Source organism: Nannobrachium achirus, assembly GCF_963921795.1.
Source record: "Nannobrachium achirus genome assembly, chromosome: 4".
In the NCBI taxonomy this organism is placed as follows: Eukaryota; Metazoa; Chordata; class Actinopteri; order Myctophiformes; family Myctophidae; genus Nannobrachium; species Nannobrachium achirus.
Window position 1 is genome coordinate 58,923,585 of NC_137813.1, and position 14,480 is coordinate 58,938,064.

The window sequence follows — 14,480 nt, forward strand, 5'->3', positions numbered from 1 at the left end:
TGTGTGTGTGTGTGTGTGTGTGTGTGTGTGTGTGTGTGTGTGTGTGTGTGTGTGTGTGTGTTTGCTCAAGATTTTCTGACTACATTTTTACAGCACCTTGTAAATAGTTTTCTTTGTGTTGTATCTCTTATGTGGACATGAATCAATTATTAACTGTGTGTGTGGGCGCTAGAGAGTGATCAAGTGAATACTTGATGTGTATTGTAAGAGACACAGCTGCTATAATGTATTATGTCCAGTAACATGCAAAACCATCTAATTGTGGGCTCGCCTATAAGGCGAGCACACTTTAGATATTGTCATTGTGGGCTCGCCTATAAGGCGAGCACACTTTAGATATTGTCATTATTTACTAGGCAGGCAGTCAGTGCAAGTATCAAAAAACTTCGGTTCCTTTCTACTCCTACATACTTAGTGAGAAAATGAAAATAAAAACATCAATGTGTTCAGTTTACAGTGGCGAAGTGTGCTATTATTTTTTATAACAATCGGCCAAATGGTGGCGCTGTAGGAAGCCTTCGAAAGTGCGAACTTTGAACAGGTATAGCTCATGCTGTGTTATACATACAGCCATGAAACCTGTATACACTTATGCGTCTCCTCATGCCGAACAACTTTTACCCTCTAACTTTTGACCTCTGACCTTTAGGTCTCCCACAATTCGGAATTATATGAAAAACAGTAAAAATCTATCTCCTCCTGGGTTTTTTTCGATACGCGCACGAAACTTTTTTCACATGAACTTTGGACCAATACGGTCAAAGTAATCTCGGCGGATTTCTTTTAAAGTGAAATATAATTTTTTAATAATTCTATCAATATTGCGGTTTTATGCAAATTATTCTTCTGCCTCTAAATCATACATGCAAAGTTACACGTTCATGGCATTTGGCAAAGATGTGGAGGGTTAGTCAAAGTATCACTGAAACCAATTTTATTCCAATCGGCCAAAGGGGGGCGCTATACGAAGCGTCTGAAAATTCAAACTTCAAACGGGCATAAGTCATGACTCGTTTCGTTTGAAGACATGCAACTTGTTACACGTGTGCTTTGACTCAAGCGGAAGACATCTGTGTCGTTGTTAAGTAAGCTCCGCCCTTCGATTTTCCGCCACTTTGAGCAGTTTGTAAAACGCGTAAACCCGCTTTTATTCTGGAATTTTCGCGTCACGTGCACAAAACTTTTTTTACGTGAACTTTGGACCGATATCTAAAGATCTGTCGGATCGGATTTCTTTAACATTGAAACATGCTTTTTTAAATAATTCAAACAATATTGCATTTTTATGCAAATTATTCTTCTGCCTCTAAAACATACAAGCAAAGTCACATTTTCATGACAAAATAGTGTAGAGGGTTAGTTCAAATATCACTGAAACCAATCTTACCCCAAATGGCCAAAGGGGGGCGCTATATAATTTTGAGCAGTTTGTAAAACGCTTAAACCCGTTTTTATTCTAGGATTTTTTTTGCAATTTGCATGAAACATTCTACACGCAATCTAAGGACCTTTATCTAACATGCCTATGAAGTGCACACAAAAAAAATATAAAATAATAATAATAAATATAGCTGCAAGCAGCGATAAAGTGTCCAAAGCCAAAAACACCTCAAATCATGAACACAGCCTGGGATGTGCGTGAAATCTTGCAAGCACATTCCCAATAGGTCAAGGAACAGATACCAACCTTCTCACATTGGCCTGTTATAGCGCCACCAGCGGGTCAACTTTTGCCTAACACATTTTTGGAACAAAATGGACCAATCTTTGACGTCAGTAACGTCAAAGAGAGCACTGCCTGCGATCTTGACATTTTGTGCTTTTATAGCCATTGTTTTCTGGCTTGAAGCGAGCCCACAATTGTTTCGAAGGAACAATATTTTTCTAGTTAAGAGATTGGTTCTGGAATTTAAGATTTTGGTGCACATATTTGGTGGCCGTACCTGGAACCAGGACTTCAATGATCTGTGGGAATTCAATCCAGAGACTTCTCCAGGAAGAAGGTTGAGCCTAAGGGGAAAGAGTCAAAAATAGCAGATTTACAAGTTCATTCATGCTGCGCTATGAACTTGTATATCTGCTATTTTTGAATAGCTAGAGAAATCTGAAATGACACAGACCCTTTCCCGGTTTTAAAGGGATATTTCATTTTTGGGGAAAATGAGAAAAAAGTTATACAACTAGAAAATATTGTTCCTTCGAAACAATTGTGGGCTCGCTTCAAGCCAGAAAACAATGTCTATAAAAGTACAAAATGTCAAGATCGCAGGCAGTGCTCTCTTTGACGTTACTGAAATTAGCTGCATGCATGATTTGAGGCATTTTGTTCCAAAAATGTGTTATGCAAAAGTTGACCCGCTGGTGGCGCTATAACAGGCCAATGTGAGAAGGGAGGCATCTGTTCCTTGACCTAGTGGGAATGTGCTTGCAAGATTTCACGCATATCGCAGGCTGTATTCATGAATTAATTAAAAAATAAAGTGTGCGTGCGTGCGTGCGTGCGTGAATGAATGAATAAATAATAAAGTGTGCGTGCGTGCACGTGCGTTCGTTCGTTCGTTCGTTTGCACTTTATTTATTTATTCATTCATTCATTGAATGAATGCGTTCGTGGAACGAATGCTCACTACGGTCGTCTGTATTTTTTAAGCCCTGGGAAACCTACCTTAACGCCCTCATTAGCATAATGTATGCGAGCATAATGTATGCAAACCACGCCCACACGCATTTCCAAACCATGCCCCGCCCCCAATTTGCATATGTCGACTAAGCTCCTCCCCTTCATTTACATACGGTCGTCTGCATTTTTTACGCGCTGGGAAACGCCACTTAACAGCCTCATTAGCATAATTTATGCGAACCACACCCACACACATTTCCAAACCATGCACCGCCCCCAATTTTCATACGTCGACTAAGCTCCTCCCCTTCATTTACATACGGTCGTCTGCATTTTTTACGCGCTGGAAAACCCACCTTAACGCCCTCATTAGCATAATGTATGCAAGCATAATCTATGCAAACCACGCCCACACGCATTTCCAAACCATGCCCCGCCCCCAATTTGCATATGTCGACTAAGCTCCTCCCCTTCATTTACATACGGTCGTCTGCATTTTTTACGCGCTGGGAAACGCCACTTAACAGCCTCATTAGCATAATTTATGCGAACCACACCCACACACATTTCCAAACCATGCACCGCCCCCAATTTTCATACGTCGACTAAGCTCCTCCCCTTCATTTACATACGGTCGTCTGCATTTTTTACGCGCTGGAAAACCCACCTTAACGCCCTCATTAGCATAATGTATGCGAGCATAATGTATGCAAACCACGCCCACACGCATTTCCAAACCATGCCCCGCCCCCAATTTGCATATGTCGACTAAGCTCCTCCCCTTCATTTACATACGGTCGTCTGCATTTTTTACGCGCTGGGAAACGCCACTTAACAGCCTCATTAGCATAATTTATGCGAACCACACCCACACACATTTCCAAACCATGCACCGCCCCCAATTTTCATACGTCGACTAAGCTCCTCCCCTTCATTTACATATGGTCGTCTGCATTTTTTACGCGCTGGAAAACCCACCTTAACGCCCTCATTAGCATAATGTATGCGAGCATAATGTATGCAAACCACGCCCACACGCATTTCCAAACCATGCCCCGCCCCCAATTTGCATATGTCGACTAAGCTCCTCCCCTTCATTTACATACGGTCGTCTGCATTTTTTACGCGCTGGAAAACCCACCTTAACGCCCTCATTAGCATAATGTATGCGAGCATAATGTATGCAAACCACGCCCACACGCATTTCCAAACCATGCCCCGCCCCCAATTTGCATATGTCGACTAAGCTCCTCCCCTTCATTTACATACGGTCGTCTGCATTTTTTACGCGCTGGGAAACGCCACTTAACAGCCTCATTAGCATAATTTATGCGAACCACACCCACACACATTTCCAAACCATGCACCGCCCCCAATTTTCATACGTCGACTAAGCTCCTCCCCTTCATTTACATACGGTCGTCTGCATTTTTTACGCGCTGGAAAACCCACCTTAACGCCCTCATTAGCATAATGTATGCGAGCATAATGTATGCAAACCACGCCCACACGCATTTCCAAACCATGCCCCGCCCCCAATTTGCATATGTCGACTAAGCTCCTCCCCTTCATTTACATACGGTCGTCTGCATTTTTTACGCGCTGGGAAACGCCACTTAACAGCCTCATTAGCATAATTTATGCGAACCACACCCACACACATTTCCAAACCATGCACCGCCCCCAATTTTCATACGTCGACTAAGCTCCTCCCCTTCATTTACATACGGTCGTCTGCATTTTTTACGCGCTGGAAAACCCACCTTAACGCCCTCATTAGCATAATGTATGCGAGCATAATGTATGCAAACCACGCCCACACGCATTTCCAAACCATGCCCCGCCCCCAATTTGCATATGTCGACTAAGCTCCTCCCCTTCATTTACATACGGTCGTCTGCATTTTTTACGCGCTGGAAAACCCACCTTAACGCCCTCATTAGCATAATGTATGCGAGCATAATGTATGCAAACCACGCCCACACGCATTTCCAAACCATGCCCCGCCCCCAATTTGCATATGTCGACTAAGCTCCTCCCCTTCATTTACATACGGTCGTCTGCATTTTTTACGCGCTGGGAAACGCCACTTAACAGCCTCATTAGCATAATGTATGCGAACCACACCCACACACATTTCCAAACCATGCACCGCCCCCAATTTTCATACGTCGACTAAGCTCCTCCCCTTCATTTACATACGGTCGTCTGCATTTTTTACGCGCTGGAAAACCCACCTTAACGCCCTCATTAACATAATGTATGCGAGCATAATGTATGCAAACCACGCCCACACGCATTTCCAAACCATGCCCCGCCCCCAATTTGCATATGTCGACTAAGCTCCTCCCCTTCATTTACATACGGTCGTCTGCATTTTTTACGCGCTGGGAAACGCCACTTAACAGCCTCATTAGCATAATTTATGCGAACCACACCCACACACATTTCCAAACCATGCACCGCCCCCAATTTTCATACGTCGACTAAGCTCCTCCCCTTCATTTACATACGGTCGTCTGCATTTTTTACGCGCTGGAAAACCCACCTTAACGCCCTCATTAGCATAATGTATGCGAGCATAATGTATGCAAACCACGCCCACACGCATTTCCAAACCATGCCCCGCCCCCAATTTGCATACGTCGACTAAGCTCCTCCCCTTCATTTACATACGGTCGTCTGCATTTTTTACGCGCTGGAAAACCCACCTTAACGCCCTCATTAGCATAATGTATGCGAGCATAATGTATGCAAACCACGCCCACACGCATTTCCAAACCATGCCCCGCCCCCAATTTGCATACGTCGACTAAGCTCCTCCCCTTCATTTACATACGGTCGTCTGCATTTTTTACGCGCTGGGAAACGCCACTTAACAGCCTCATTATCATAATTTATGAAAACCACACCCACACATTTCCAAACCATGCAACGCCCCCAATTTTCATACGTCGACTAAGCTCCTCCCCTTCATTTACATACGGTCGTCTGCATTTTTTACGCGCTGGGGAACCTACCTTAACACCCTCATTAGCATAATGTATGCGAGCATAATGTATGCGAACCACACCCAAACGCATTTCCAAACCATGCCTGCCCCCAATTTGCATACTTCGACTAAGCTCCTCCCCTTCATTTACATACGGCCGTCTGCATTTTTTACGCGCTGGGAAACGCCACTTAACAGCCTCATTTACATAATTAATGCAGCCTCATTTACATAATAATAATAATATGTAATAAGAGACGCGTGCGTCTCATTAATTAATGCAGACCACGCCCCAACCTCATTTGCATAATTAATGCAGACCACGCCCCCCAATTTAAATAATTACGCTAATTAGCTCCGCCCCCTGCATTCGCGTGTAATTAGCAACAAGACGCGCGCGTCAAATGCATGTTGTGCAGTCTCATTTACATAATTAATGCAGACCACGCCCCAACCTCATTTGCATAATTAATGCCGACCACGCCCCCCACTTTGAATAATTAGGCTAATTAGCTCCGCCCCCTGCATTCGCGTGTAATTAGCAACAAGACGCGCGCGTCAAATGCATGTTGTGCAGTCTCATTTACATAATTAATGCAGACCATGCCCCAACCTCATTTGCATAATTAATGCCGACCACGCCCCCCACTTTGAATAATTAGGCTAATTAGCTCCGCCCCCTGCATTCGCGTGTAATTAGCAACAAGACGCGCGCGTCAAATGCATGTTGTGCAGTCTCATTTACATAATTAATGCAGACCACGCCCCAACCTCATTTGCATAATTAATGCCGACCACGCCCCCCACTTTGAATAATTAGGCTAATTAGCTCCGCCCCCTGCATTCGTGTGTAATTAGCAACAAGACGCGCGCGTCAAATGCATGTTGTGCAGTCTCATTAACATAATTAATGCAGACCACGCCCCAACCTCATTTGCATAATTAATGCCGACCACGCCCCCCACTTTGAATAATTAGGCTAATTAGCTCCGCCCCCTGCATTCGTGTGTAATTAGCAACAAGACGCGCGCGTCAAATGCATGTTGTGCAGTCTCATTAACATAATTAACGCAGACCACTACTTTTCCTTTTTTTTGCTCATAACCCCCCGGCTCCACCGGGCGCGTCGAGCGTCGCGTCAACGTCAACGCTGGGAACGCTCCCGTTTTAGTCAATGAAGGGTGCTCCACTGCCGACGTCAACGTCCGCGTCGGACGCTCAAATTCGCCCCGGTTCATTTTTTGACGCCGTCCGACGCCGGCACGACGCCATCATTTTGGTGGAGCCCTAGCCTTAACATAATTAACGCAGACCACACCCCTCATTAACATAATTAACGCAGACCACGCCCCCAACCTCATTAACATAATTATTTATTTATTTATTGAAGGAAGGAAGGAAGGAAGGAAGGAAGGAAGGAAGGAAAGAAAGAAAGAAAGAAAGAAAGAAAGAAAGAAAGAAAGAAAGAAAGAATTTGCCTAAATTTACGGGGTTCTTAACAAGGAGGCAATTAATTAATTAATTAATTAATTAATTAATTAATGCATGAATTAATTAATTAATTGAGGCACGCACGCACGCACGCACCACGCCCACACGCCCACACGCATTTCCAAACCATGCCCTGCCCCCCCCATTTGCATAAGTCGGCTTAATTTACATAATTAATGTGTGCGACGCCCACAAAACTCATTACGTTAGGCCCACTCGTTAAGTCAGACTCCTCCCTCTTGTTGAAACCACGCCCACTCGTTAATAGCAGATCTACAAGCTCACAACGCGTCTTGATGCGACGCGTTGTGAGCTTGTAGTTGAAACCACGCCCACTCGTTAAGTTCGACTCCACCCCTTGTATTTGCGTGTAATTAGCACGTCAGCGCGGTGACGAGAACGCTTGTCATGCGGCCTCATTTACAGGAAGGAAGGAAGGAAGGAAGGAAGGAAGGAAGGAAGGAAGGAAAGAAAGAAAGAAAGAAAGAAAGAAAGAAAGAAAGAAAGAAAGAAAGAAAGAAAGAAAGAAAGAAAGAAAGAAAGAAAGAAAGAAAGAAAGAAAGAAAGAGAAAGAAAGAAAGAAAGAAAGAATTTGCCTAAATGTGTGGGGTTCTTAACGAGGAGGCAGTAATTACGCACACATGCATGCATGCATGCATGCACACACACACACTTTCTTTTTTTATTTATTTATTTATTTATTTATTCATGTGTTCGTTCATTCATTATTTATTTATTTATTTAAATAAATACTCTGTTGCTAGTATCCACAACTTTCCAACATCCCATAATGCATTGCGCAGAAGTTGGATGGAGCTTCCGTGAGCTTGTATGTGTTATTTAATACCAGTAACACGAGAAGCCAGACAGCGAGTTTGGAGACGGTAGCACGCTGCAAAGCGGAGTTATGGCTCTTTAAAGCCCAGCCAATCGATAGGCAGACGCCTGGGGGGGGGGGGGGGGGGGGGGGGGGGGGGGGGGCGGAGTCCAGGGGCGGAAATAAATAAATAATTAATTACATAAATAATCAGTCTCGGAAACAGTCGGGAAATAAATAAATAAATAATCAGTCTCGGAAACATAGTCGGGAAGTAAATAAATAAATAGATAAATAAATAATTAAACCAGTAAGACTCCCTAATATATACTGACTGCGTAGCGATTTGCGTGATTTTAGGGCAAAATCTGTAGGAGTAGTGTCCAAAAATGGGTTTTAAAAAATCGGCCTGAAGGTGGCGCTAAATGGGACAGATCCATGTTGATGACATGAGTGTAGAGCAAGTGTGTACCGATTTGTGTGATTTTAGGCCAAGATTTGTAGGAGCAGTGTCCAGAAAGAGTTTCGGCCTCATGGTGGCGCTAGAAGAGGAGGGCCATGTGAGAATCGATGGGTGGAGGGCAAGGACTGTCATAAAGTCTTCAATCAATCACTCGATAAAGGGATCAATACTGCATTAGATAAATAACCCACATTTACCCAAAACAGCTGATCCACAAGCCCACATGCAGCCTTGTAGATCGGCTGTTTTTATTGTTTTAGTTTTTAAATTGTTTCCCCCTTTTTTCCCCCTGACTTAGTCTTTTCTAGGATCACCTTTTAGTTGAGCTTGTACCAGTGAACTGTACTGTCAATGACACTGTATAGGCTACCTATGACAGTCCTATATCAATAATTAGTTCATTCGTGAATGACTTCCCTGTGGAAATAAGCCAAAAACATTACTAGGATCTCCTTTTAGTTGAGCTTGTACCAAATCATGTTTATTACGTATCTATCTATCTATCTTCCTAAGTCACATGCATTCACATTGCACTGAACGAACGCACGCACGCTGCGCAGGTCAGCTCAGCAGCTGGCTTTTTTTTTTGTTTTGTTTTCTTGTAAAGCTCCAGCCAGAGTCAGGCGCCGAGGTGGGGGGACGGCACCAAGCCGGACTTGCGAGCCCAGGCAGCGGCCGAAGGCCGCTGCCCCCCCCCCAACCCCCTGGAAGTGCGGTAGACTGCATGCCTCTAGAACCTATCAGTAGGTCCCCATCCATAGACGGCGCTGTAGCCAAGGAATTCTCCCCCAGTCACTCACCTGACACACCAGGAAGTGCAGTGCACCAGTCTGTGTTGGAGAAGCACCATGCATGTTGCACTGCTGCTGCTGCCTCGTGGTAGAAAGGAATCACTCATACTGCTCCACGTTGTCACAGTAATCATTGCTATAGAGTGTTTGTTCAGTAACAGTGTTAAACGGCTCTATATTGTGACAGGAATCGTTCCCACCGAGTCTTTGTTCACTAACAGTGTTACAGTGTGATATGAAAGAATCCACATGAGGGCAGTGTTTCCATTCTCAACTCACTGAGTTGAACAGAGGGCGGAACCCAATGCAATAACAAGTCCTATTATTTAGAAAGGAGTCACGTCAATGTCAGCAATTTTTTTCCCTCTCTTTTTGCCAACATTTTTTAAATCATTTTTTTAAATCATTTCACAATGTAAAAACAAAAATCCTTTTGAGAAAAATGTAATGACCTATACACAGTATCTATAGGCTGTGTCTGTGTATATTCTGAGTGTATTATGTATTTTCAAAGCGAACGTTTGTAACTCAAATTTTGCTTCTGGGTGGTCCCTGGAACTAGATATTTTGAAATGGGGGTCCGTGGCCAAATAAATATCATTTTGGGGGTCCTTCACATGAAATGGTTTGAGCACCACTGACATAGTAGTCTCTCAAGAACAGACTAACTGAGCTCCAGTTAAGTGAAAAGGACCTTTTCTTTGACGATGGCTGGCCAGATTGCTGACATAGAAACATAGGGTTTTTCAAAAAATCTTAGAATGATACAAAAGACACTTGGGTCAAGAAATTCTAATTTTCACGATTTTTCAAAAATAGCAGATCTACAAGCTCACAACGTGTCGCGACGCGATGTAAATCGGCTATTTTTTGGCAAAGACATTTGAGAGAGTGAAAAAAAGATGTATCAAGTACATATATTATAAGTACCTTTTACCAATTATAGAGGGTTCAAGTGGTACCGGATATACAGCTCGGCTAATAAAAGGTGAATTGATCCCAGTGCATGACGGAGGAAGATAAATGTAATCGCCACGATACGATTATCGTGAGTGTTTTTGATCACGATAAACGGTGATATCGCGTAACGTACCATCCCTATTACCAAGTATGCTTCTGTGTACTTAAAAGTACTTCAAACTTATGCCACATCCCACTTATGACATTATATAATTGGACCAAAGGCATTGACATGACCATGACTATCACTCTTAATCCAGGGATGCCACAGTCCAAGGGTGCCTCAGAATAATCTGATGACATTTGGAATTCATCAGTATCACTTCACTATGCTTAGTAAAACAGACCTGATTTGCACTGTACTTGATGAGTTATTTTTCCATCTGCGGTCAACACTCTTCATCAAAAATGGCAGATCTACAAGCTCACGATGCTTTGTGAGCTTGTAGACCTACTATTCTTTGGTGAACCTTCCCACCCAGAATAGTGATGCTGGGGTTCAAGTGGTTAAACGTCAAGTCTAAAGTTATTTTCAGTCAGTTTTGAATGGAAACGGATATTTCTCCAATTAAGATTCTAAAAAAAGGGGTTGCCCCGAGTCAAAAAAAAAAGTTTGAAAACCCCTGTTTTAATCAGGATGCAATAGAGTAGAACAGTGGTTCTCAAAATGGATTCCAGGGACTCTGTGGGTTCCTTTTTAAGGGGGGTCTAAATTGACCCATGCAAGTCTTTAACTCTGACGGTGTACAAATGGAACCAAATGAACCCATTAGGGTTCATAACGGGTTCATTTGGTTCCATTTGTACACTGTCAGAGTTAAAGGGGAGACCTTGAAATTTGAATGTTTGAGAAACACCAGAGTATGCGTTGAATGCACTGTGACGCTCCCTCTATCCTCTCAGGTCAGGAGCTGTGGGTCAAGCGGCTGAAGTGGGCGGGGCTACCAGCCTTTAGCAAGCTGAGATGGACGGCTCTGGATGACCCCGCCTCCCCGGGCCTGACCGGAGCCTTCTGCAAGACCTACCACAACTTCTCCTTCTACTGGATCCTCAAAGCAGGACACATGGTAAACCATAGATTCTGTACTAGCCCATTTAGGCCCTGAACACATTATGACGCAATATTTTATGCTTTAAATATAAACAAATAGCAGATTTTTATTGGCTTTTTTATGCCTTTATTGATAGGACAGTAGACTGACAGGAAATGGGGAGAGAGATGGGGAATGACATGTGGCAAAGGTCGTCCGGATCGGGAATCGAACCGGCGACGCCAGCAGGCATCATAGCCTAGTATGTGGTATGCGCCTTGACCAACAGGCCAGCGGGCGCCCGACAAATAGCAGATCTACAAGCTCACAGCGCGCTGCGAGCTTGTAGATCTGCTATCTTTGAAAAATCGTGAAAATTAGAATTTTGACCCGATTCTATAAGTGTCTTTTGAAAAAGATTTTTGAAAAAAACCTATGTTTCTATGTCAGCAATCTGGCCAGCCATCGTCAAAGAAAAGGTCCTTTTCACTTAACTGGAGCTCAGTCAGTCTGTTCTTGAGAGACTACTATGTCAGTGGTGCTCAAACCTTTTCACGTGAAGGACCCCCAAAATGATATTTATTTGGCCACGGACCCCCATTTCAAAATATCTAGTTCCAGGGACCACCCAGAAGCAAAATTTGAGTTACAAACGTTCGCTTTGAAAATACATTATATTCAAAGATTTGCACACATTTTCACGACTTTTTTCAAAAATAGCAGATCTACAAGCTCGCAGCGCGGCACTCGGTGCCGCGCTGTGAGCTTGTATATCTGCTATTTTTCACTGGTTAAAGCAGTCAATAATTCTAGGCCTAAATGGGCTAGTAAGACTCCTCAGGGCAACATGCCAACAAGCCAAGAATTGGCACAACCTCCTATTACCCCTGTACTTCCCCTAACAGATTAACTTGAACATCATTTTTCAAAGGGCCCTGTGTGCCATTTAGATCAAAAAGATTTTGAAAAGATGTCAAAATGACCTGAGATCAGAGAGATGCTTTTCTCTGTGTGTTGGCTCCCTCGTGTGGCTGCTTGAGAAAATGCTCATTCTAGCTGGTGGACACTTTTTTTTTGTATTCATTCAGCTCTAGCTCTGGAACCATTTTGTCCGATTGACAAAATATTTTTTGAATGAGGGGGGCCTCATTCAACAGTAAAGAAAAACATACAAAATCTTGGCGCATGGACCTTGGAGCCATTTTTGCTTCTGGCACGGATAGAGTTAATATAGAAAAAAAGAAACCTTCACATTTTGTTCATGTTGAAAAAATGGCACATTAGATGTGTTTACTGCACCACTCATCCAGATTTGGTTAACGTTTTTTGCTGATTTGCTTTTGACAGATACCGTCAGACCAGGGACCCATGGCTTTACAGATGCTGAGGATGGTGACCCAGCGGGCCTGATCTCTCACGTCCCCCGGATGGCAGCTGGAATGCCTTGACAATCACAAATGGACACGTTATCAGCACTCCGATCAACCAAATTGTCGCGTTTAATCGCATTGTTTTAAATTGTTGCCGTTTGAACAATAAAGCCATTTCTTTTTTGTAAATGCCGCTGGCCTTTTTTTGTTTGAGATAAAATACATATTCGTGCTCATTGTAAAAGAAGTTGACAGGGAATTTTGTCAGGAGATGACTTTGTTTTTAATGAAATGAAGTCAATGTGGAGCAATATAATAAGCCTTCATCAATGTCTTCTTTATGGCAGGGGTCCCCCGATGATTAGCTTAATGTGCAATATTGTTTTCTCACTCAACAGTAAACAAACATACAGTATACTGTAGGTGTATACAAGCCAGGGTATCTGCACATTTCTAAAGATACAATTTAATTTGACTTTTTAATGCCAAATTATCAAATATGTAAATATTAGGCAAATATTGTGAAAATACAAGCTCACAAAGCCTGAGCTTATTTGCCTGTTTTCACTATATCAGTGGAACAAAGTCTGGGGTCTGCCCAGTTCAAATATGATTCCATTATGGAACCTCACATTCTGTTCTGGTTACAAGTTGTACTGTACAAGTCTGGCTGTTGGTTGTGAGCAGTCTTTCAGTCCATTGTTGTAACATGTGAGTAACAGAGAACACTGCAGGACTTTAAAGCCATGCTATGTGGTGCCATTGAACAGCCAGAGTCTGCAGACAGGGCTTCTTTTCTTTCTCTCTGAGACAACTCGTACAGCGCTTCCTCAGGCTGGTGCAAACCCTGATTCCGTTGGTAAGATTGCAACACTCTTCTAGAAAGGGAGGAAGGTGAATGGCTCCCTGTCGGGACCAGGCCCACATGGATGGATTATGGACCAGGCTAAAGAGGCCCTTCACCCTTCATCTCCTGGCAGAGATAACAGTTTGATTGGTGGGGACCCCGTACCCTGACACTTACATTTTGTGAAACATGGTTCTATACATGCTCACAACGCCTCGCAACGCTATTTTCACAATTTCTGCCCTATATACACTTACATTTTATGTTGGTTTGTTTACTGTTGAGTGAGAAAACAATGTTGCACATTAAGTTAATCATCTGGGGACCCCCCAAAATAATTTGGGGACCATCCTGGGGGTCCCGAACCACTGATCTACAGCATGTACAGTAAGCGGTGACCACATAAACTGGTTGAACCAACAGGGGCCCCCAAATAGCACCTTTTTAAATGATTACAAAGTTATGTAAAATGGGATACTAATTAAGAATATTCATAGGTTGCATTTGTAGTCCTACAGCGGCCGTGTTGAGGACCAACACAAGTGTGCTGATTGGTGTAGATTAGAACATTAACCAATCAGACAACTGAAACACCTGTGCTGGTCCTCAACATGGACTGCGTAGGACTCCAAATGCAACCCATGAATACAGAGAACCTCAAATACAAATACACCGGAAAATATGAATACATATTGCATAGTGAATCAGAAACACATTATTGTTAATGTATTTCTGTCTCATGAAGATTTTCCCCAAGCAGACAAACTGAGACCCGAGTCCCTCATGATGACGACGTCTCCACCCTCTGCTCCTGGGTGTAGCTGAGGCTGCGTCTGCCCCAGTGGCTCTCTGGGACCAGGAAGCCCTCCCGCGTCACCGGCTCCACCAGCAGCTCCACCAGGCCCGGGGGCTCGGCCAGCGGCAGCTCCGTCACCCGGAACAGGGTGGAGTAGGAGCGGCCCACCAGCTCGGGCCGCCCCGGGGGCACCCGGGGGTCCGGCCCCCGCAGGCGTCGCCAGTACACCCTGAAGTGACGCGCCAGCCGCGCCGGGTAGCTCCAGCGCAGCGTGGCGTTGAGGACCAGGCTGCTGGCGTCGC